This window comes from Mustelus asterias, chromosome 8 (genome assembly GCF_964213995.1).
Source record: "Mustelus asterias chromosome 8, sMusAst1.hap1.1, whole genome shotgun sequence".
NCBI classification, from domain to species: Eukaryota; Metazoa; Chordata; class Chondrichthyes; order Carcharhiniformes; family Triakidae; genus Mustelus; species Mustelus asterias.
The window spans coordinates 93,377,901-93,401,695 of NC_135808.1; positions in this window are offsets into that span (position 1 = coordinate 93,377,901).

Consider the following 23,795-nt stretch of genomic DNA (forward strand, 5'->3'; position numbering starts at 1 on the left):
TTTGTTCTTCGTTCTTTGACACGCATGTCCCACTAATTAATTAAAAAAAGAAGAAATTCCTCCTCATCTCAGTCTTTATTGAGAACTCTATATTTTTAAACTCAGCATCTGAATTCTAGATTGGGGATGTATGTGGTGGTTCATGGAGCAGCAACGTCGGAAGAGTGTTGTAGAGTTAGGCAGTGGAATGTGTGCATGTGTGAATGGGCAGTGGGAGTGTGTGCAGGGTGTGAATGGGCCGTGGGGAGTGTGTGCAGGTGTGAATGGGCAGTGGGAGTGTGTGCAGGTGTGAATGGGCAGAAGGGAGTGTGTGCAGGTGTGAATGGGCAGTGGGGAGTGTGTGCAGGTGTGAATGTGCAGTGGGAGTGTGTGCAGGGTGTGAATGGGCAGAGGGAGTGTGTGCAGGTGTGAATGTGCAGTGGGAGTGTGTGCAGGGTGTGAATGGGCAGAGGGAGGGGGAAGTGCATGCAGGCATGAATGGGCAGTTGGGAGTGTGTGCAGGGGGTGAATGGGCAGTGGGGAGTGTGTGCAGGTGTGAATGGGCAGTGGGAACTGTGTGGAGGTGTGAATGGGCAGTGGGGAGTGTGTGCAGGTGTGAATGGGCAGTGGGGAGTGTGTGCAGGTGTGAATGGGCAGAGGGAGTGTGTGCAGGTGCGAATAGGCAGTGGGAGTGTGTGCAGGTGTGAATGGGCAGAGGGGAGTTTGCGGAGGTGTGAATGGGCAGTGGGGAGTGTGTGCAGGTGTGAATGGGCAGAGGGGAGTATGTGGAGGTGTGAATGGGCAGTGGGGAGTGTGTGCAGGTGTGAATGGGCAGAGGGGAGTATGTGAAGGTGTGAATGGGTAGTGGGGAGTGTGTGCAGGTGTGAATGGGCAGTGGGAGTGTGTGCAGGTGTGAATGGGCAGAGGGGAGTGTGTGCAGGTGTGAATGGGCAGTGGGGAGTGTGTGCAGGTGTGAATGTGCAGTGGGAGTGTGTGCAGGGTGTGAATGGGCAGAGGGAGTGTGTGCAGGTGTGAATGTGCAGTGGGAGTGTGTGCAGGGTGTGAATGGGCAGAGGGAGGGGGAAGTGCGTGCAGGCGTGAATGGGCAGTTGGGAGTGTGTGCAGGGTGTGAATGGGCAGTGGGGAGTGTGTGCAGGTGTGAATGGGCAGTGGGGAGTGTGTGCAGGTGTGAATGGGCAGTGGTGTGTGTGCAGGTGTGAATGGGGAGTGGGAGTGTGTGCAGGTGTGAATGGGCAGTGGAGTGTGTGCAGGTGTGAATGGGGAGTGGGGAGTGTGTGCAGGTGTGAATGGGCAGTGGAGTGTGTGCAGGTGTGAATAGGCAGTGGGAGTGTGTGCAGGTGTGAATGGGGAGTGGGGAGTGTGTGCAAGTGTGAATGGGCAGTGGGGAGTGCATGCAGGCGTGAATGGACAGTGGGGAGTGTGTGCTGGTGTAAATGGGCAGTGGGAGTGTGTGCAGGTGTGAATGGACAGTGGGGAGTGTGTGCAGGTGTGAATGGGCAGTGGGGAGTGTGTGCTGGTGTGAATGTGCAGTGGGAGTGTGTGCAGGTGTGAATGAGCAGTGGGGAATGTGTGCAGGTGTGAATGGGGAGTGGGAGTGTGTGCTGGTGTGAATGGGCAGTGGGGAGGATGCGCAGGTGTGAATGGGCAGTGGGAGTATGTGCAGGTGTGAATGGGCAGAGCGGAGTATGTGCATGTGTGAATGGGCAGTGGCAGTGTGTGCAGGTGTGAATGGGGAGTGGGAGTGTGTGCAGGTGTGAATGGGGAGTGGGAGTGTGTGCAGGTGTGAATGGGGAGTGGGAGTGTGTGCAGGTGTGAATGGGCAGTGGGTAGTGTGTGCAGGGTGTGAATGGGCAGAGGGGAGTGTGTGCAGGTGTGATTGGGCATTGGGAGTGTGTGCAGGTGTGAATGGGCAGTGGGGAGTGTGTGCAGGTGGGAATGGGCAGTGCGGAGTGTGTGCAGGTGTGAATGGGCAGTGGGAGTGTGTGAAGGGTGTGAATGGGCAGTGGGGAGTGTGTGCAGGTGTGAATGGGCAGTGGGAGTGTGTGCAGGTGTGAATGGGCGGTGGGAGTGTGTGCAGTTGTGACTGGGCATTGGCAGTGTATGCAGGTGTGAATGGGCAGAGAGGAGTGTGTGCAGGTGTGAATGGGCAGTGGGAGTGTGTGCAGGTGTGAATGGGCAGTGCGGAGTGTGTGCAAGTGTGAATGGGCATTGGGAGTGTGTGCAGGGTGTGAATGGGCAGAGGGATGGGGGAAGTGCGTGCAGGCGTGAATGGGCTGTGGGTGTGTGTGCAGGTGCGAATGTGCAGTGGGGAGTGTGTGCAGGTGTGAATGGGCAGTGGGAGTGTGTGCAGGTGTGAATGGGCAGAGAGGAGTGTGTGCAGGTGTGAATGGGCAGAGAGGAGTGTGTGCAGGTGTGAATGGGCAGAGGGAAGTATGTGGAGGTGTGAATGGGCAGTGGGGAGTGTGTGCAGGTGCGAATGGGCAGTGGGAGAGTCTGCAGGTGTGAATGGGCAGAGAAGAGTGTGTGCAGGTGTGAATGGGTAGAGGGGAGAATGTGGAGGTGTGAATGGGCAGTGGGGAGTGTGTGCAGGTGTGAATGGGCAGTGGGAGTGTGTGCAGGCGTGAATGGGCAGAGGGGAGTGTGTGCAGGTGTGAATGGGCAGTGGGGAGTGTGTGCAAGTGTGAATGGGCAGTGGGAGTGTGTGCAGGGTGTGAATGGGCAGAGGGAGGGGGAAGTGCGTACAGGCGTGAATGGGCAATGGGGAGTGTGTGCAGGTGTGAATGGGCAGTGGGGAGTGTGTGCAGGTGTGAATGGACAGTGGGGAATGTGTGCAGGTGTGAATGGGCAGTGGGGAGTGTGTGCAGGTGTGAATGGGCAGTGGAAGTGTGTGCAGGTGTGAATGGGCAGTGGGGTGTGTGTGCAGGGTGTGAATGAGCAGTGGGGAGTGTGTGCAGGTGTGAATGGGCAGTGGGGAGTGTGTGCAGGTGTGAATGGGCAGTGGGGAGTGTGTGCAGGGTGTGAATAGGCAGAGGGAGGGGGAGTGTGTGCAGCTTTGAATGGGCAGTGTGGAGTGTGTGCATGTGTGAAGGGGCATTGAGAGTGTGTGCAGGTGTGAATGGGCAGAGGGGAGTGTGTGCAGGTTTGAATGGGCAGAGGGGTGTGTGCGCAGGTGTGAATGGGCAGTGGGAGTGTTTGCAGGTGTGAATGGGCAGTGGGGTGTGTGTGCAGGTGTGAATGGGCAGAGGGGAGTATGTGCAGGTGTGAATGGGCAGTTGGAGTGTGTGCAGGTGTAAATGTGCAGTGGGAGTGTGTGCAGGTGTGAATGGGCAGAGGGGAATATGTGCAGGTGTGAATGGGCAGTGGGGTGTGTGCGCAGGTGTGAATGGGCAGTGGGAGTGTTTGCAGGTGTGAATGGGCAGTGGGGTGTGTGTGCAGGTGTGAATGGGCAGAGGGGAGTATGTGCAGGTGTGAATGGGCAGTTGGAGTGTGTGCAGGTGTAAATGTGCAGTGGGAGTGTGTGCAGGTGTGAATGGGCAGAGGGGAATATGTGCAGGTGTGAATGGGGAGTGGGAGTGTGTGCTGGTGTGAATGGGCAGTGGGGAGGATGCGCAGGTGTGAATGGGCAGTGGGAGTATGTGCAGGTGTGAATGGGCAGAGCGGAGTATGTGCATGTGTGAATGGGCAGTGGCAGTGTGTGCAGGTGTGAATGGGGAGTGGGAGTGTGTGCAGGTGTGAATGGGGAGTGGGAGTGTGTGCAGGTGTGAATGGGGAGTGGGAGTGTGTGCAGGTGTGAATGGGCAGTGGGTAGTGTGTGCAGGGTGTGAATGGGCAGAGGGGAGTGTGTGCAGGTGTGAATGGGCATTGGGAGTGTGTGCAGGTGTGAATGGGCAGTGGGGAGTGTGTGCAGGTGGGAATGGGCAGTGCGGAGTGTGTGCAGGTGTGAATGGGCAGTGGGAGTGTGTGCAGGGTGTGAATGGGCAGTGGGAGTGTGTGCAGGGTGTGAATGGGCAGTGGGGAGTGTGTGCAGGTGTGAATGGGCAGTGGGAGTGTGTGCAGGGTGTGAATGGGCAGTGGGGAGTGTGTGCAGGTGTGAATGGGCAGTGGGAGTGTGTGCAGGTGTGAATGGGCAGTGGGAGTGTGTGCAGTTGTGACTGGGCATTGGCAGTGTATGCAGGTGTGAATGGGCAGAGAGGAGTGTGTGCAGGTGTGAATGGGCAGTGGGAGTGTGTGCAGGTGTGAATGGGCAGTGCGGAGTGTGTGCAAGTGTGAATGGGCATTGGGAGTGTGTGCAGGGTGTGAATGGGCAGAGGGATGGGGGAAGTGCGTGCAGGCGTGAATGGGCTGTGGGTGTGTGTGCAGGTGCGAATGTGCAGTGGGGAGTGTGTGCAGGTGTGAATGGGCAGAGAGGAGTGTGTGCAGGTGTGAATGGGCAGAGGGAAGTATGTGGAGGTGTGAATGGGCAGTGGGGAGTGTGTGCAGGTGCGAATGGGCAGTGGGAGAGTGTGCAGGTGTGAATGGGCAGAGAAGAGTGTGTGCAGGTGTGAATGGGCAGAGGGGAGAATGTGGAGGTGTGAATGGGCAGTGGGGAGTGTGTGCAGGTGTGAATGGGCAGTGGGAGTGTGTGCAGGCGTGAATGGGCAGAGGGGAGTGTGTGCAGGTGTGAATGGGCAGTGGGGAGTGTGTGCAAGTGTGAATGGGCAGTGGGAGCGTGTGCAGGGTGTGAATGGGCAGAGGGAGGGGGAAGTGCGTACAGGCGTGAATGGGCAATGGGGAGTGTGTGCAGGTGTGAATGGGCAGTGGGGAGTGTGTGCAGGTGTGAATGGACAGTGGGGAGTGTGTGCAGGTGTGAATGGGCAGTGGGGAGTGTGTGCAGGTGTGAATGGGCAGTGGGAGTGTGTGCAGGTGTGAATGGGCAGTGGGGTGTGTGTGCAGGTGTGAATGGGGAGTGGGAGTGTGTGCATGTGTGAATGAGCAGTGGGGAGTGTGTGCAGGTGTGAATGGGCAGTGGGGAGTGTGTGCAGGTGTGAATGGGGAGTGGGAGTGTGTGCATGTGTGAATGAGCAGTGGGGAGTGTGTGCAGGTGTGAATGGGCAGTGGGGAGTGTGTGCAGGTGTGAATGGGCAGTGGGGAGTGTGTGCAGGGTGTGAATAGGCAGAGGGAGGGGGAGTGTGTGCAGCTTTGAATGGGCAGTGTGGAGTGTGTGCATGTGTGAAGGGGCATTGAGAGTGTGTGCAGGTGTGAATGGGCAGTGGGTAGTGTGTGCAGGTTTGAATGGGCAGAGGGGAGTATGTGCAGGTGTGAATGGGCAGTGAGGTGTGTGCGCAGGTGTGAATGGGCAGTGGGAGTGTGTGCAGGTGTAAATGGGCAGTGGGAGTGTGTGCAGGTGTGAATGGGCAGAGGGGAATATGTGCAGGTGTGAATGGGCAGTGGGAGTGGTTGCAGGTGTGAATGGGCAGTGGGAGTGTGTGCAGGTGTGAATGGGCAGTGGGAGTGTGTGCAGGTGTGAATGGGCAGTGGGAGTGTGTGCAGGTGTGAATGGGCAGAGGGGAGTATGTGCAGGGTGTGAATGGGCAGTGGGAGTGTGTGCAGGTGTAAATGGGCAGTGGGAGTGTGTGCAGGTGTGAATGGGCAGAGGGGAATATGTGCAGGTGTGAATGGGCAGTGGGAGTGTGTGCAGGTGTGAATGGGCAGTGGGAGTGTGTGCAGGTGTGAATGGGCAGTGGGAGTGTGTGCAGGTGTGAATGGGCAGTAGGAGTGTGTGCAGGTGTGAATGGGCAGTGGGGAGTGTGTGCAGGTGTGAATGGGCAGTGGAGAGTGTGTGCAGGTTTGAATGGGCAGTGGGGAGTGTGTGCAGGTGTGAATGGGCAGTGGGAGTGTGTGCAGGTGTGAATGTGCAGTGGGGGGTGTATGCAGGTGTGAATGGGCAGTGGGCAGTGTGTGCAGGTGTGAATGGGCAGTGGGGAGTGTGTGCAGGTGAGAATGGGCAGTGGGGGGTGTGTGCAGGTATGAATGTGTAGTGGAGAGTGTGTGCAGGTGTGAATGGGCAGTGGGAGTGTGTGCAGGTGTGAATGGGCAGTGAGGAGTGTGTGCAGGTGTGAATGGACAGTGGGGAGTGTGTGCAGGTGTGAATCGGCAATGGGAGGGGGGCATGCGTGCAGGTGTGAATGGGCAGTGGGGAGTGTGTGCAGGTGTGAATGGGCAGTGGGGAGTGTGTGCAGGTGTGAATGGGCAGTGGGGAGTGTGTGCAGGTGTGAATGAGCATTGGGGAGTGTGTGCAGGTGTGAATGGGTAGTGGGGAGTGTGTGCAGGTGTGAATGGGCAGTGGGGAGTGTATGCAGGTGTGAGTGGGCATTGCAGGGTGTGTGCAGGTGTGAATGGGCAGTGGGGAGTGTGTGCAGGTGTAAATGGGCAGTGGGAGTGTGTGCAGGTGTGAATTGGGGGGTGTGTGTGCCGGTGTGAATGGGTAGTGGGGAGTGTGTGCAGGTGTGAATGGGCAGAGAGAGGGGGGAGTGTGTGCAGGTGTGAATGGGCAGTGGGGAGTATGTGCAGGTGTGAATGAGCATTGGGAGGGGGAAGTGTGCGCAGGTGTGAATGGGCAGTGGGAGGGGGGAGTGTGTACAGGTGTGAATGGGCAGTGCGCGGTGTGTGCAGGTGTGAATGGGCAGTGGGGAGTGTGTGCAGGTGTGAATGGGCAGTGGGAGTGTGTGCAGGTGTGAATGGCAGAGAGAGGGGGGAGTGTGTGCAGGTGTGAATGGGCAGTGGAGGGTGTGTGCAGGTGTGAATGGGCAGTGGGGGGTGTGTGCAGGTGTGAATGGGCAGTGGGAATGTGTGCAGGTGTGAATGGGCAGTGGGAGTGTGTGCAGGTGTAAATGGGCAGTGGGAGTGTGTGCAGGTGTGAATGGGCAGTGGGAGTGTGTGCAGGTGTGAATGGGCATTGGGAGTGTGTGCAGGTGTGAATGGGCAGTGGGAGTGTGTGCAGGTGTGAATGGGCAGTGGGAGTGTGTGCAGGTGTGAATGGGCAGTGGGGAGTGTGTGCAGGTGTGAATGGGCAGTGGAGAGTGTGTGCAGGTTTGAATGGGCAGTGGGGAGTGTGTGCAGGTGTGAATGGGCAGTGGGAGTGTGTGCAGGTGTGAATGTGCAGTGGGGAGTGTATGCAGGTGTGAATGGGCAGTGGGCAGTGTGTGCAGGTGTGAATGGGCAGTGGGGAGTGTGTGCAGGTGTGAATGGGCAGTGGGGGGTGTGTGCAGGTATGAATGTGCAGTGGAGAGTGTGTGCAGGTGTGAATGGGCAGTGGGAGTGTGTGCAGGTGTGAATGGGCAGTGAGGAGTGTGTGCAGATGTGAATGGACAGTGGGGAGTGTGTGCAGGTGTGTATCGGCAATGGGAGGGGGGCATGTGTGCAGCTGTGAATGGGCAGTGGGGAGTGTCTGCAGGTGTGAATGAGCATTGGGGAGTGTGTGCAGGTGTGAGTGGGCATTATAGGGTGTGTGCAGGTGTGAATGGGCAGTGGGGAGTGTGTGCAGGTGTGAATGGGCATTGCAGGGTGTGTGCAGGGTGAATGGGCAGTGGGGAGTGTGTGCAGGTGTGAATGGGCAGTGGGAGTGTGTGCAGGTGTGAATGGGGGGGTGTGTGTGCCGGTGTGAATGGGTAGTGGGGAGTGTGTGCAGGTGTGAATGGGCATTGCAGGGTGTGTGCAGGGTGAATGGGCAGTGGGGAGTGTGTGCAGGTGTGAATGGGCAGTGGGAGTGTGTGCAGGTGTGAATGGGGGGGTGTGTGTGCCGGTGTGAATGGGTAGTGGGGAGTGTGTGCAGGTGTGAATGGGCAGAGAGAGGGGGGAGTGTGTGCAGGTGTGAATGGGCAGTGGGGAGTGTGCGCAGGTGTGAATGGGCAGTGGGAGGGGGGAGCGTGTACAGGTGTGAATGGGCATTGCGCGGTGTGTGCAGGTGTGAATGGGCAGTGGGGAGTGTGTGCAGGTGTGAATGGGCAGTGGGAGTGTGTGCAGGTGTGAATGGCAGAGAGAGGGGGCAGTGTGTGCAGGTGTGAATGGCAGAGAGAGGGGGGAGTGTGTGCAGGTGTGAATGGGCAGTGGGGGGTGTGTGCAGGTGTGAATGGGCAGTGGGAGTGTGTGCAGGTGTGAATGGCAGAGAGAGGGGGTAGTGTGTGCAGGTGTGAATGGGCAGTGGGAGTGTGTGCAGGTGTGAATGGGCAGAGAGAGGGGGGAGTGTGTGTAGGTGTGAATGGGCAGTGGGGAGTGTGTGCAGGTGTGAATGAGCATTGGGAGGGGGAAGTGTGCGCAGGTGTGAATGGGCAGTGGGAGGGGGGAGTGTGTGCCCGTGTGAATGGACAGTGGGAAGTGTGTGCCGGTGTGAATGGGCATTGGGAGGGGGGAGTGTGCGCAGATGTGAATGGACAGTGGTTCCTTTTGCCAAAATGGTGTGTGGGACCTTCAGACATGACCATGAATAACAGACTGTGCATGGTGACTGATGAACAGAAATGGGTCCTCCAACAAACGTAATGAAGTACAAAGCTATTTTCAAGATATAAGTTGTACTCAGTATTCCGAAAGTATTGACAAGATGTAACAGGAGGTGGAGTTGCTTTATTGGTGAAGGATGACATCAAGACTGCATTAAGAAATGACATTGGCACTATGGGCCAACATGTTGAATTGAGCTGGGTGGAAATAAAAAAACAAATGTAAAAACATCTTGGTAGGAGTAATTCCCCCGAGGAATACTTCCGAAGTGGGGCATAATATAAAAATAATGAGGGCTTGTGAGAAGGGTACAACAGTAATCATGGATTTTAACCTGCATCTTAATTGGATTAATCAAATTGGCAAAGATAGCCCGGAGGGAGCTTTCATAGTGTGCATGAGGGATTGTTTCTTAGAGCAACGTGTTGTGGAACCAACCAGGGAGCAAGCTATTTTAGATTTATTATAATGTAATGAAGAAGGGTTGATAAATAGTCTTGTTATCAAAGATCCTCTTGGAAAGAGTGATCACAGCATGCTAGAATTTCAGATTCAGATTGAGCGAGAGAAGACAGAGTGCCATGCTAGAGTTTTAGCGTTGGGCAGAGGGAATTATTCAGGCCTGAGGAAAGAGCTAGCCCAAGTAAATTGGGCACAAATAATTGAGGGCAGAACAGTTGAGGAGCAATGGCGGATGTTCAAGGAGATATTGAATACATCTCAATTAAAGTATATTCCTGAGAGGAAGAGGAATTGTAAAAGGAAGGAAAACGTTCCATGGCTAGACAAGGAAGTCAAAGAGGACATAAAGGCAAAAACTAGGGCATACCAAACTGCAAAAGCTAGTGGTAAGCTGGAGGGTTGGGAGAACTTTAAGGTTCAGCGAAAGGCTACTAAAAATGGAATCAAAAGAGCTAAGGTGAACTATGAAAGGAAACTAGCAGAAAACATGAACACAGATACCAAAGGCTTCTACAAGTATATAAAGAGGAAGAGAATAGCTAAAGTAAATGCTTGCCCTTTAGAAGACAGTACTGGCGAGGTATTAGTGGGGAACATAGAGATCGCGGAGGCACTAAACCAATATTTTGCCTCTGTCTTCATGGTAGAGAATCATGAAGATTTTCCAAAAACTGGATTAATGCAGAGCAACTTGGTGCAATAACCATCACTAAGGAGAAGGTATTGAATAAACTAATGGGAGTGAAGGCAGACAAGACTTGATGGCCTGCACCCTAGGGTATTAAAGAAGGTGGCAGCTGAGATGGTGGATACATTGGCTGTTATATTTCATAATTCCTTGGATTCTGGAAATGTCCCGGTGGATTGGAAACATGCTCATGTGACGCCCCTATTCATAACAGGGAGAGGAGAAAAGTATGAAACTATAGGCCAGTTAGCTTGACCTCTGTGGTGAGGAAGTTGCTGGAATCAATCATTAAGGAGGAGATGACTGAGCATTTGGAAAGACAAAGCTCAATTCACCATTGTCAGCATGGTTTTATGAAGGGAAAATCATACTTGACAAACTTACTTGAGTTCTTTGAGGACATAATCAGCAAGATGGATCGGGCCATGCTATCCATTATGCAAAGAACAGGGGAATTGTCCTGGTATTCTGGCTAATATTTATCCTTCTACCAATATGATTAAACAGATTTTCTGGCTGTGTGGAAATTGCTTGCTGTGTTTCCGACATTACAACAGTGACTACACAGCAAAAAACTTCATTGACTGTAAAACACTTTGAGATATCCAAACGTTGTGAAAAGTGGCATGATGGCATAGTGGTTAGCACTGCTGCCTCACAAAGTCAGGGACCTGGGTTCCATTCCAACCTTGGGTCACTGGCTATACAGAGTTTGCATGTTCTCCCTGTGTCTGCATGGGTTTCCTCCGGGTGCTCCAGTTTTCTCCCACACTCCAAAGATATGCAGGTTAGGTGCATTGGCCATGCTAAATTGCCCCTTAGTGTTCCAAGATGTGTAGGTTCGGGGGATTAGTGGGGTAATTATGTGGGGTTATGGAGATAGGGCCTGGGTTAGATACTGTGTCAGAGAGTTGGTGCAGACTCGATGGGCCGAATGGCCTGTTTCTGCACTGTAGAGATTCTATTCTTTGATTCTCTGATTCTATTCTATGATAAACGCTTGCTCTGTCTGTCTATTTAACTTCCCTTTCTTCGCTTTCATATTTTACTCTCTTCATTTTTAAAATTTTATTTTAACCTTCCTTTCATTCTTCCTGTATACCCAAACTGGTCAACGTAAGAACATAAGAACCAGGAACAGGAGTAGGCCATTTGGCCCCTCGAGCCTGCTCCACCATTCAATAAGACCATGGCTGATCTTTTTGTGGACTCAGCTCCACTTCCCCGCCCATTCACCATAACCTTTAATTCCTTTGCTGTTCAAAAATTGGATCTATCTTTGCCTTAGAATCATTCAACAAGGCAGCCTCAACTGCTCCACTGGGCAGGGAATTCCATAGATTCACAACGCTTTGGGTGAAGAAGTTTCTGTTCAACTGAGTCCTAAATCTGCTCCTCCTTATTTTAAGGTTATGCCCCCTAGTTCTGGTTTCACCCACTAGTGGAAACAACCTCCCTGCTTCTATCCTATCTATGACCTTCATAATTTTATATGTTTCTATAAGATCCCCCCTCATTCTTCTAAATTCCAATGAGTGTAGTCTCAGTTTGCTCAGTCTCTCCTCATAAGCCAACCCTCTCAATCGACCTAGTGAAACTCCTCTGCATCCCCTCCAGTGCAAGTATACCCTTTCTCAAGTAAAAGCCAAGTAATAGAGTTGTAGTTGCAGTTTCCTGGCTGTCGGCCAACCAGCAGGATAGAACAAATAGAGGTGGGGTAGTATGATGTTTAGTCATTGGGCATGGCCCTGCCTCAGGACATCAGTACTGTAGTGTCAGGTCAAACACTGTCAAGGGGATCTCCTGAAGGGGAGTATTGGTGATCAGCAGGAGATCTCCTTGACAGTGAATCAGTACTCCTCCACGTTGAATCAGTGGATGGAAGTTCTGCAAGCTGGAGGAATGTTCTCTGAATGATGGACTTCTGCATACTGCACCAAATATGGCTCAGTAGTACCTCCAATGAGCCAAGTGCAAATTCTTACCTTTTCTCACCACGGAGCAGTGTTATTGTCAAACTACAGTGCAAGTGTTAACCATCATACCTTTGCTGATAAATCCTCATGTGGCAGAATATTGTTCAACAGGTGACTGTTGGGCGGAGATTAGAAATAGGAGAGGAGAGGTCACCCTGTTGGGAGTCTTTTATAGACCTCCTAAAAGTTCTAGAGAGGTTGAGGAAAGGATTGCGGAGTCAATCCTGCTTAGGAGTGAAAGTAATAGGGCAATTGTTATGGGGGATTTTAACTTGACTAATATTGACTGGAATTGTTATAGCTCTAGCTCGTTAGAGGGGTCAGTTTTTGTTCAAAGCGTGCAGGAAGGTTTTTTGACTCAGTATGTAGACAGGCCAACTAGAGGTGAGGCTATATTGGATCTGGTGCTGGGAAATGAGCCAGACCAGGTGCTAGACTTGGAAGTTGGTGTGCATTTTGGTGATAGTGACCACAATTCGGTTACGTTCACCTTAGTGATGGAAAGGGATAGGCATGAACCTCGGGCCAGTGGTTTTAGCTGGGGGAAGGGTAATTATGAGGCTATTAGGAGAGAATTAGGAAACATAGGTTGGACTAGGAGATTACAGGGACTGGGAACGTCCGACATGTGGAGTTTTTTCAAGGAGCAGCTACTGCGAGTCTGTGATAGGTATGTCCCTGTCAGGCAAGGAGGAATTGGTAGGGCTAGGGAACCGTGGTGCACCAAAAAAGTTTCTTTGTTGGTTAAAAAGAAAAAGGAGGCTTATGTTCGGATGAGACGTGAGCACTCGGGTAGTGCACTAGAAAGCTTTAGATTGGCTAAGAGGGAGTTGAAGAGCGAGCTTAGAAGGGCTAAAAGGGGACATGAGAAGACTTTGGCGGATAGGGTTAAAGAGAATCCTAAGGCGTTCTATAGGTATGTCAAGAACAGAAGGTTGGTTAGGGCAAGTTTAGGGCCAGTTATAGATGGCAGAGGGAAGTTATGTGTGGAACCGGAGGAGATTGGTGAAGCATTGAACCAATATTTCTCTTCGGTGTTCACGCAAGGGGACATGAATATAGCTGAGGAGGACACTGGGTTGCAAGGGAGTAGAATAGACAGTATTACAGTTGATAAGGAGGATGTGCAGGATATTCTGGAGGGTCTGAAAATAGATAAATCCCCTGGTCCGGATGGGATTTATCCAAGGATTCTCTGGGAGGCAAGAGAAGTGATTGCAGAGCCTCTGGCTCTGATCTTCAGGTCGTCGTTGGCCTCTGGTATAGTACCAGAAGATTGGAGGTTAGCGAATGTTGTCCCATTGTTTAAGAAGGGGAACAGAGACTTCCCCGGGAATTATAGACCGGTGAGTCTCACTTCTGTTGTCGGCAAGATGTTGGAAAAAATTATAAGGGATAGGATTTATAGTTATTTGGAGAGTAATGAATTGATAGGTGATAGTCAGCATGGTTTTGTGGCAGGTAGGTCGTGCCTTACTAACCTTATTGAGTTTTTTGAGAAAGTGACCAAGGAGGTGGATGGGGGCAAGGCAGTGGACGTGGTATATATGGATTTTAGTAAGGCGTTTGATAAGGTTCACCATGGTAGGCTTCTGCAGAAAATGCAGATGTATGGGATTGGGGGTGATCTAGGAAATTGGATCAGGAATTGGCTAGCGGATAGGAAACAGAGGGTGGTGGTTGATAGTAAATATTCATCATGGAGTGCGGTTACAAGTGGTGTACCTCAGGGATCTGTTTTGGGGCCACTGCTGTTTGTAATATTTATTAATGATCTGGATGAGGGTATAGTTGGGTGGATTAGCAAATTTGCTGATGACACCAAAGTCGGTGGTGTGGTAGACAGTGAGGAAGGGTGTCGTAGTTTGCAGGAAGACTTAGACAGGTTGCAAAGTTGGGCCGAGAGGTGGCGGATGGAGTTTAATGCGGAGAAGTGTGAGGTAATTCACTTTGGTAGGAATAACAGATGTGTTGAGTATAGGGCTAACGGGAGGACTTTGAATAGTGTGGAGGAGCAGAGGGATCTAGGTGTATGTGTGCATAGATCCCTGAAAGTTGGGAATCAAGTAGATAAGGTTGTTAAGAAGGCATATGGTGTCTTGGCGTTTATTGGTAGGGGGATTGAATTTAGGAGTCGTAGCGTTATGTTGCAACTGTACACAACTCTGGTGCGGCCGCACTTGGAGTACTGTGTGCAGTTCTGGTCCCCACATTACAGGAAGGATGTGGAGGCTTTGGAGAGGGTGCAGAGGAGGTTTACCAGGATGTTGCCTGGTATGGAGGGGAGATCCTATGAGGAGAGGCTGAGGGATTTGGGATTGTTTTCGCTGGAAAGGCGGCGGCTAAGAGGGGATCTTATTGAAACATATAAGATGATTAGAGGTTTAGATAGGGTGGATAGTGATAGCCTTTTTCCTCTGATGGAGAAATCCAGCACGAGGGGGCATGGCTTTAAATTGAGGGGGGGTAGTTATAGAACCGATGTCAGGGGTAGGTTCTTTACCCAGAGGGTGGTGAGGGATTGGAATGCCCTGCCAGCATCAGTAGTAAATGCGCCTAGTTTGGGGGCGTTTAAGAGATCCGTAGATAGGTTCATGGACGAAAAGAAATTGGTTTAGGTTGGAGGGTCACAGTTTTTTTTTTTAACTGGTCGGTGCAACATCGTGGGCCGAAGGGCCTGTTCTGCGCTGTAATGTTCTATGTTCTATGTTCTATGTTCTTCCCTGATGGCTTGGTCTGAAATTAAGGATTGGAAATAGAGTAAGATTTTGAGTTGCTTTAGATGCTTGTAAATAACAATATAGTGACTTGTGGCACCAGCCCAACATTCCTGTAAAATTAACTTCAACTGCTAAGTTGCAAGATTCAACTTGGCACCTAACGTTGGTCACTAGAGTCACTCCAGGCCCTTAATGTTAAATACAGTAAATTACATTGTTTTGGGATTCTGGCAAGTAATTGTTAAGCTGCTAAAAAGAAATCATTGTTCTTGCAACCGACTATGTAATCTACTTACATGTGTTAAATTGAAATGGACGTCATTGTTTGCCAAGGGTTTAATGAATGCTGTTGGGCAAATAAATTTCACTAAGTGAGCCATTTTTTCCCCTGGAAACTTTGTAAAACTGTACAATTGACCTCATCAGGTTTTTTTTAAATAAACTATGCAGTTCTGAGTGGTATCTGCATGTCTGCCTTCAAGTTTTACTGTTAACTATCATCCTAATGCGTATTACATTTTTATAATTTACCTGTGAAAAGAAGAACTGCATTCTTAATGGCAGGATTTGACTTGAAACTATTTTGGTATCAGGATAGTGAGTGTAACAAAATAGCCTTGAGCTCAAATCTTGACTATTGAGGTGGGGGGAGGGGGGAAAGCGATCGTACCCCAAAAGTTCTAAGTCCCAAACAAGCGTGAAAATGGGAGAAATTCACACCGTTTTTTGGGTGACTTAAAAATCGAATCTTACCTGACTTAATCAAAAATCTCTTGCCAAACTTGGAATCTGCCAGAGTAGGCGGGATCCAAATTGCCCAAAAGCCGGCTGATATCAGCAGAGGGCGTATTTGCATGTGTGCTGATTTCTGTGCTCTGAATGCACAGAAACCTGTCACTGCCTCCCCCCAGCTGTAGCCAGCCTTCTGGCTGGTTTCACCCCCCTCCCACTACTGCGAGGTCGATCATCAATCCCTCCACGGCCTGACCTGATTGCCCCCGCCCCACCCCGATCGCTGTCACAGAATGGCAGCAGTCCCCCACCTCCTCCCTGATCACTGTTGCAGACTGCACAGTGCCCCCCCCACCCCCTCCCTACTAAATGGGCCACCCCTGGTCTGGCTGCACTGCCTCAGGCTCCACCCCCTTAGGCCACACCCCTTTGGCACTACCAGGTACCCAGTGGGCAGCCACGTGCCAGGTTGGCACTGCCAATGGGCACTCCCCTGTCACTGACCTCCCGAGAGAGTCTCAATGGCCTCCAGTTCTACCGGCGACGCCATCACATCTGAGCTCCATTGATGGGGACCATACATGAACCTCCACCAGCGAGGCCACAGAGGCAAGATAGCCTGGACGATTCCATCCTGGGTTCACTTGCAATATTTAAATGCTATTTTTAATAGCATTTAAATATTATAATCAGCCCCATGCTCTTTTCGGGGATCTTGCTGGACATCCATTGCCTCGTGGCACGAACCCAATTTCTCGGCTCTCTCGGGATCTTATCAGCTTGCCCCGCCCTTCGGCCGGTGGGATGAAATTGTGAGATCGCCTCCAGGATGTTTAGTTCTATAATCTGGGAAAGTTTTATGGGATCCCCTAACACAAAGAATGGGGACCTAGTCCCATGGAGCAGGAAATTAAGAACCAAGATTCTCTTCCCAGGTCCATCAGAAATGGAGTTGGAAACTTATGCCTTCTATCTTTGAGGCAGAAATGTGAATATTCAGCCAAAGGCTCACTTCATTCATGCATTGTATTGTCAAAAACAAATGCCAACTGTGTATCTTCATTGTAGTTTTAAAGTCCTGTTTGATTGGCGTAGAAAAGTATTAACCTTCAGGTATGAACTTCTATTTTTCTAATAGTCTGCTAAAGATTAAAGTACGGTTAGGAGTATTTATAGAGAATCATATGTCGCAACCATGATATTAATTCTCCCATGTTTGCCTTTGTTCTGTTAATTCCTGTGAGGGAGATTAGGGATGAATTAATCAAAAGTTTGCTTCTCTTTTCACCCTTCATTTTGCAATATCAGAAGGTTAGATACAAGGTTAGCTGTCAAGAGGAAAAATGAAGGAAATAACTGAGAAGAGTGGAGCTGCATATAATTGATGTGACATAGCTCAACCCACCTTATCATCGAGCCTGAAATATGTTTGCTTCATGTGCAATAATGCATCGCAGTTTAGTAGATAAGGACATTACAGAGTCAGTCAAAGAAAAATTGTGTCAAAGCTCTGACGTTAGTGTTCCTGCCAAAAGAGCTGACTGGCAGGAATAACAAGCAGGCTGTTTAATGGAATGCATTAAATTTAATAAATCTGTAGCTAGAAAATTGGGTAAGAGGACAAATTTCCTATTCGCTAGCCTATATAAACAAGCTTTTGAAGTTTAAGTTTCCCTTTCCTTAAGCACTAGCTTTCAAAATGTGCCTGTCTTTCTTTTCATGTAACATCTGTGAAAGTGGTTTTCTGTAAATTTATGAGAAGTATTATACAATAGATTAAGAGGAATGTATAAGTTTGTTGGGCACTTTCTACTTCATAGCTATTTTCTGAATGAAGCTAGAGACATGGGCGTTGTTTTGATTTCAGTGTCGAAATGTTAGGACATTAATAAGTCAATATTGAAATCTTAATGAAATAAGCCCGATTTGAATCTCTTTAAGGTTTTCATCCTTTTAAGTGATTTTGATTTTGATCAAAAGTACCATTTAATTAAATGTCTTAGGGCAGTCGAGGCCCCAGAGGAAACTGCTGCTGGTTGTGACTGCTGCAATTGCAAGGGAATCCTGGCTCTGGTTACTCTCTTATCATGTGTTCAGGAATCTGAGGGGTTAGGCAGGAAGATACTGTCCACCAAGGCATGGTAATTGTCAGAAAACATACCTGTCAGGCAAATATGATCAGGCAGGTACAACTGAACCTCAAACCCAGTTGTGCAATAAGAAATGAGAATAAGCTGCCTAGAATGATGACGATCGTTGGAATTCTGAGAGATACCTGTTTATACTCCAACCATTCATTTGGAGACCAGAAAAGACCAAGCTCTCAACTCTACCTTCTAAGGCAACAACAGCAGTGGTGAAGTCTTAATGTAAGAAAGTTGGACTCCTCCTTTTGGGGTACTTGCACTGCAGATTTTTCCACTTCATAATTGACAGAGCGTTAAACACACGTCCATCATTTTGAATTTGTTTATGGAATAAAGGCAAAGCTGTTGCCCGTTTTTGGTAATCCAGAGAAGCCTGTGATGATCATGTTTCCACGATTGTGTTAGCAATAATAGAAAAAAGTAGTAAATGTCTAAGTCAGAATGGAACTGATGGTAGCCTCGGAGGTGGTGGTGTGTTGTTGCTCCTCTCCTTCAGGATGGTAGGAGTTGTGAGGCTGGCAGATGCTGTTGAAGTAAGCTGTTTGCAGTACATCCTGTAGATAATACAAACTATAGCCAGAATATATCAGTGGTGGAGGGGCATTGAATCCAATGTCAAGGCACCGATGAACAAAGTTGCTTTGACCAAGATGGTGTTGCGCTGCTTGAGTGTTATTATGATTTAATTTATCTAACTGAATATTCTATCACATTCCTAACTCATAGGTGACAAAGACGTTTTGGGTCACATTGAACACAAGTCTCTGAGTGGAATCTGAACCCCACAGAGGACATCTTTCAGGAGGCAGTCAATTAGCAGTCAATTAGCAGGCCACCTCTCCCCGTACTGTCCCATTAAGGGAGCTGCTAGGGGTGGGGTGGGGGGGGGGGGGGGGGGGGGGGGTTGTGGGGGGTGGGTGGGTTGTGGGGAGTGGGGTGGTGGTTTGAGGGGCAAAAGAAATCCCCATAGGAATGTCTAGCGAGCCACTCCACAAGGAGAGGTGGGCATTACTGAAGAAGAGGGAGACGAAGCCACAAAATGGTAACACTCCCAAAAGGCTCCAAACACAGCTGACAAAAGCAAGGGCAAACTGTGAGAGGCCTCAGATTGAAGAGGAAGCCCCTCCACAAGAATTCCTGTGGCTGTGATTAAACACTTTGAAGATACATGGAGCCCTCAAAGCTCTTTTGCAGTCTCCAATAGCACTCTGCACACTGCCTTCTATGCATTCTGCTGTTCCCAACACAGAGGGGGGAGGTGGAGGGGTGGGGGGGTGGGGGGGCGGGGGGTGGCGATAGAGGCGGTGATGCTGGGGAAGTTCCAATACTGCCAGACAATGGCCCTTGATTGAGGACTTAATTATGCCAACTGCATTCCTGCCTCCGTTCAACAGGTTGCTGATTCCAGAGGCAGCCCAACTCAGTTGGATGTGGGATTATAGACTGGAGCTGTCCCAATTGGGTTTTTTGCAACTTTCCTGTCCCATTGGCCTCCAGAACTGCCACAACAGGACAGGAAGATTCTGCCCACTATCTCCACTGACATTTCCAAGCTCCTCAGCCACTAATCGCAGTTGTAGTGCCTCCCTGCTGTTCCATCTGCCTATCCTCACAGTGAGGGCTGTTAGCCTCCACTGGAATGGGCCATAACCTCTGCAACCCACTATTGTCCCTAAATCAATGGCAAATACCAGGGTAGCCTCTGAATTGGCTGCCTCACATAAGACTCCCTCTGTTGGTGCTCCTCAGACCGTTGCGTTGTGGGGAGCTGTAAATAGTTCCACACTTGAAAATGTTTCGAGCTGAAGACGGAAAGGCAGGTTAATAGATTGGTGAAAAAGGCATATGGTACACTCGCCTTTATCAATCGGGGTATAGATTATAAAAGCAGAGAGGTCATAAAGGAGTTGTGTAGAACTTTGGTGAGGCCACAGCTGGAGTACTGTGACGGATATGATCCACCACATCTCTTGACAAACACAGACATGTGAGGCATTATCTTTTCTCATCTCCAGATAGGAAAGTCTTCTGCGGTAGACCCTTGTTCATGTGAGAAGCCTCTGTGGGATGGGCCTAACCTTCTCATCCTCTGGGTTTTGTAGGGGCTATCCTGGACCATGGATCGCAGGCCGGGCCTCCTCTCGAAGCTGTGCTAGGCAACGCCAGGCCCATCGCTTCCTCAATCAGATCACTGCCATCAAGAATTGAGACTCCATTATTCAATCCTCCTTCCCACTGATGGATGCAACAGATCAATGAACACTGGGCAAATATAGTAGAGCTCCCACTCGCAAACAGAAAGCCACTGTCATGCCCTACAACTGCGTCTACACCATTAGATACAGCCTTGTAGTTGAGGCACAAACTCACAGATCCAGGTGACCAAGATGTAGATGACCAAGATGCTAAGCCTGATACATGACATCTCAATCCCACAAAGGTTGGAAGAGATTTGGACAAAATTCATGAAATGTGGCACTTTACCAAAGGCACCGCTGCAATCTGTGATCTGTTTTGCTGATTAAGCTCAACTTCCACTTCAGCAATGACTGGATGCCCTTTGGCCCGTTATCCATGCCAATTCATGGTGGCACAGTGGTTAGTACTGCTGCCTCACAACACCAGGGACTCGGGTTCAATTCTTGCCTCGGTTCACTGTCTACGTGGAGTTTGCTCATTCTCCCCGTGTCTGCGTAGGTTTCCTCCAAGGGCTCCGGTTTCCTCCCGCAGTCCAAAGATGTGCAGATTAGGTGGATTGGCCATGCTAAATTATCCATTCGTGTTGAGGGATTAGCAGGCAAAATATGTAGGGTTACGGGTATAGTGCCTGGGTGGGATTGTAGTTGGTGCAGGCTCGTTGAGCCAAATGGCCTACTTATGCAACGATTCTATGATTCTATGATTCCATTCCCATCTGCCACAAAACCTGCCATTGGCAGCTCTGGAAAATTCCATCCTCCGTATCAGATGAGGTTTTCATTGTTTCCCCTTATATTAGGCTATGAACAAAGGTGCTGTCAAAGTAACCTTGATGAGTTGCTGCAGGGCAACTTGTAGATGGTATACACTGCTGCCATTGTGCATCAGTGGTGGAGGGAGTGGATGTTGAAGGTGGTTAATGGGCTGCTTTGTCCTGGATGGTGTCAAACTTCTCAAGTGTTGACGAGCTGCACTCATCCAGGCACATGGAGGTTATTCTATCAAACTCCTGACTTGCGCCTTGTATATGATGGACAGTCTTTGGGAAGTCAAAGGTGAATTATTTGCATCTGATTCCTAACATCTGACCTACTCTTGTAGCCACAATATTAAATGGCTGGTCCAAAGCGTGTCTTGGATATGGTAACCCCAGTCATGTTGATGGTGGCAGCTTCAGCAATTGTAACGTTACTGAATGTCAAGGGGAGATGGATGGATTCTCTCTTGTTGGAGATGGTCGTTACTTGGCACTTGTGTGACACAAATGTTAATTGCCAGTCATCAGGCCAAGCCTGAATGTTATCCAAGTCTTGCTGCATATGGACGCAGACTGCTTCAGTATCTAAGGAGTCACAAATGATGCTGATCATTGTGTAATCATCAGCGAACATCCCCACTTATGACCTTATAATGGAGGGAACTGAAGATGGTTAGGCCTAGGACACTATCCTCAGGAACTGCTACAGCAATGTCCTGCAATCAGCAATGATTACTGATGTCCAATAACCACAACCACTTTCCTTTGTGCCAGGTATGACTCCAACCAGAGTGAGTTTTCCTCTGATTCCCATTGACTCCAGTGTTGCTAGGGCTCCTTGATGCTACATTAGGTAAAATGTTGCCTTGATGTCAAGGGCAGTCACTCTCACCTCTTGAGTTCACCTCTTTTGTCCATGTTTGGACCAAGGCTGTAATGAGGCATGCGCTAAGTAACCCTGATAGAACCCAAACTCAGCATCAGTGAATAGATTATTGCTGAGTAAGTGCTGCTTGGTAGCACCATCAACGACGTCTTTGATCACTTTGCTGATGATTGAGAGTGGACTGATGGGGTGGTAAATTGCCAGGTTGGATTTGCCCTGCTTTTCCATACCTGGGCAATCTTCCACATTGCTGGGTAGATGCCAGTGTTGTAGCTGTACTGGAACATCTTGGCGAGAAATACGGCTAGTTCTGGAGCACAAGTCTTCAGTACTGTTGCTGGAATGTTGTCAGAGCCCATTGCCTTTGCACTATCCAGCACTTTCTGCCATTTCTTGATATCACAAATTAATCTTTTTGGCTGAAGACTAACATCTGTGATGCTGAGGACTTCAGGAGAAGATTTAGATGAATCAGTACTTCTGACTGAAGATTATGGCAAATGCTTCAGCCTTGTCTTTTGCACTGATGTTCTGGGCTCCCCCATCATTCAAAATGGGGATATTTGTGGAGCCTCTTCCTCCAGTGAGTTGTTTAATTGTCCACCACCATCCATGACTAGACATGGCTGGACTTCAGAGCTTAGATCTTATCCATTGGTTGTAGGATCCCTTAACTCTGTCTCTCACTTGCTGCTTTCATTGTTTGGCTCACAGGTAGACCTGCATGACAGTTTCACCAGGTTGATAACTCATTTTTGGGTATGTCCAGTGCTGCTCCTGGCATGCCCTTCTGCACTCTTCATTGAACCAAGATAGATTCCCAGTTTGATGGTAATGAGTGGGGAATATGGTGGGCCATGAGGTTACAGATTGGGATTAAATACAATTGTCCTGCTGCTGATGGCCCATACTGCCTAATGGATGTCCAGGTTTTAGTTGCTATATCTGTTCAAAATCTATCCTATTTAGCACAGTGGTAGTGCCACACAACATGATGGAGCATATTCTCAATGTGAACTTTGTCTCCATAAGGACAGTGCAGTGGTCATTCCTAGCAATGCTGTCATGGACAGATGCATCTGTGACAGGTACAGTAAGAAGTCTCACAACACCAGGTTAAAGTCCAACAGGTTTATTTCCAATCACGAGCTTTTGGAGCGCTGCTCCTTCATTAGGTGAGTCACTCACCTGATGAAGGAGCAGCGCTCCAAAAGCTCGTGATTGGAAATAAACCTGTTGGACTTTAACCTGGTGTTGTGAGACTTCTTACTGTGCCCACCCCAGTCCAACACCAGCATCTCCATATCTTTGATAGGTAGATTGGTGAGGATGAGGTCAAGTAGGTCTTTCCCTCTTGTTGGTTCCTTCTCCTCCTGCCACAGACCCAGTCTAGCAGCTATGTGCTTTCAGACTTGGTCAGTAGAGGTGCAACCAAGCTACTCTTAATGATGGAGATTGAAATCCCCCATGCAGAATACATCCTGTGCCTTGCCACATTCAGTGCTTCCTCCAAGTGGTGGTCAACACAGTTGATGAATCAGTACTCTTCTGAGAGAGGGCAGTAGGTGGTAACCAGCACAAAGGTTTCCCTTAACCATACTTGACCTGATGCCATGAGATTTCATGGGGTCCAGAGTCAATGCTGAGAAATTGAAAATTCTATCTAATCAGTCTTGAGTATGAAATCCGCAGGAATATTCAAATTAAGACCAAAATGGTGTGCCAAATCCAAACTTTGGAACAGCCTATTCTTGCTAGTACTGTATTCATTTAGTGCATGTCAAAATAACTCCTTCAGTGTTCAGATGACCCGAGTGCTTTCTGTGAGAAACTGCCCAGTATTCTTCAATGTGTTTGTTGTGTTGTTGTCTTCTGATTTTAAACGGATGTCCTGTGGATTTGGACTATTGCATCTCTTAATAGTGAGAGCTGAGAGCACCCCTTAGATTTGATAATGACTCTGACCGAGAGAAAATGTCACAGCATCAAATCAGGATCACGCTGAAAGCCGCACACTGAAACGCACCTTCAATGCCCTAATGGTGAGAATAGCTCTAATCTTTAGTATTGAAATTTGCGCCGCATATTGTATTAGACGATCCCGAAATAGTCAAGCTGACAATTGGCTCAAATGCTGGGTCTCTGAAAGAGTAGAAATAAGTTGTGGAATAAATGTTTATTTGTGCCAGGTTGACAGTACTTTTGTTCAATTCTTATTTTTATTGTGTACTTGTAAAGGAGTACTTTGCAGTGAAAGTACTTACCTCGGATTTTCCTTCTTTAATGAGGAAAAAATAATAAATGTCTATCAGTTTACACCTAGCAGAGGCCCGACATTTCCACACAGGAAACTGGCACGTTATCATGGATATTTATTAGTTTCTCTAGCTACTTTATTATTTTTTTTATTAGTTTAGGAAAAGCTATAAGGTGCTTAAAGTCACTTTTAAAGGGATCGTGTTTTATCAGAAGCTAATGTTTGTGTTTCTAAAGCACTTGGCTGCAAAAACACGGGGCACATTTTTGATACCGAGGCGGGTAGCTCAAATTCAGAAATTCCCCAAATCAGTGGAGTCACCTCAGTTTAAATGACACTTTTAGATCCAATTTATGCTGCAGGGAGATAGGGTGGAATCAAGTAGGGCCCACCAATCCCAGAACCAGATCCGAGGCAGCCATGGGGACGGGAGAGTGCCAAGGTGGACTGGTTATACGGTCCGCTTCGCTTCTCTGGGCCTATGTCTCAGCTG